Genomic DNA, 1,486 nt, shown 5'->3' on the forward strand with positions numbered 1-1,486 from the left:
GGGGGGGGGGGGGGGGGGCTCAGGTGAGAGCAGTGAAACAGTGTAAAAAGGTGTTTCCAACCAGAGGCGTGGTCCGTGGTTATGCAGTGGTTCCCAAAGTGGGGGGCAGGCCCCTCTCGAGGCCACCAGGTGGGCAGGACTAATTCATTTCATTTTTTTTCCCAGTGACCCCTCTCTGCTGATCATCTACCCCCCCCCCCCCCCCCCCCCCCCCCCCCCCCCCCCCCCCCCCCACCTCTTCATCCAATCGGCTTCTTCACTTCTGACTGACCACTGGGAAATTCAGGTATTTAGCCTTTGGGGGGCAGCATACCTGTAATGAGGGCGGTTGCAGAAGGGGGGGGTGGAGGTGTGAGCGGGGAGTGGTACCACGGTTATGGACTGAGAGTTTCACCTGAGGGACAGTTTTGGCTGGATGACCTTTGACCTGAAACTGTGGACTGGTCTCCAGGGAGGGGGCTCTCACCCCCCCTCTTTCTATGTTTCTTTCCCAAATAAGACTTTTTTTTTCAAATTTGACCCAAAGTCCAGTAAGTTCTTGTCCTTTTGTTGTGGAGAACACCAGGTCAGACGGAGGATTCTAACCAGCAACATTGTTAATTCACCAACACATTCTTCACATACCAGAGAAAAACACCTTGGTTTCATTCAACGTGTTCCTGGTCCGTGACCACAGATGGTCTTTGTGGGGAAATCTTGTGAAACAAAGTAAAAATGTATATTTATTAAAACGCAGCCTTGATTCTGCTGAGTCATGACTGATATTTCTCCTGGTGTTTTTCTTTTTTCTTCATAAATTTCCGTTAAAAACTCTTACTGTAAAAAACCCAAATGTATTTATGGTTTTGTTCAAATTCCTCCTCAGATCTCGAGGAACTTCAGTAAATTGATGGAAGTATTTGTGTACACAACAATACGGTGTACACACTGTTCTTTGTTTTACGGCACAGACTTTAAACCCATCACGGCCGATAAACCACAACAACCTGCAGCGTTGATAACAGTAAGAGATAAGAGAGATGTCATTACAGATTAATAACAACAGCCTGAGGCTGGACAACAATGCTCTGTTTCTGAATAAACTATGACCAGGCATTAAACTGTATCTTTGATCAAAGATACAGCCCCCCCTCACCCCCTCCACCTCTCACCTACACTCACGTCCAGTTATCGTCGCAGTAAAAACTAACGACTGCACGACTGTTGTTTTACATTTATTTCCTGTATAATTATAAAAACTCACTTTGTTTGTTTTTGGAGTTTAACTCTGAAAAAATAAATACATTTGAATTGAATGGAATTAATTTAATCTAATGTGCAACAATGGAAAACCTCAGAAAAAAATCACAGAAAAAAAACCCATCGATGACAAAAGAGTGTCGTCATTCAGCTAAAAAAGATCAGGATATGACTTTTGGTCCATATCGTCCAGCCCTATCTCAGACCATCAGACTGTCATACCATCAGATTATCATACCATCAGACT

The sequence above is a fragment of the Cynoglossus semilaevis genome, chromosome 8 (assembly GCF_000523025.1).
Source record: "Cynoglossus semilaevis isolate Cse_v1.0 chromosome 8, Cse_v1.0, whole genome shotgun sequence".
Lineage (NCBI taxonomy): Eukaryota > Metazoa > Chordata > Actinopteri > Pleuronectiformes > Cynoglossidae > Cynoglossus > Cynoglossus semilaevis.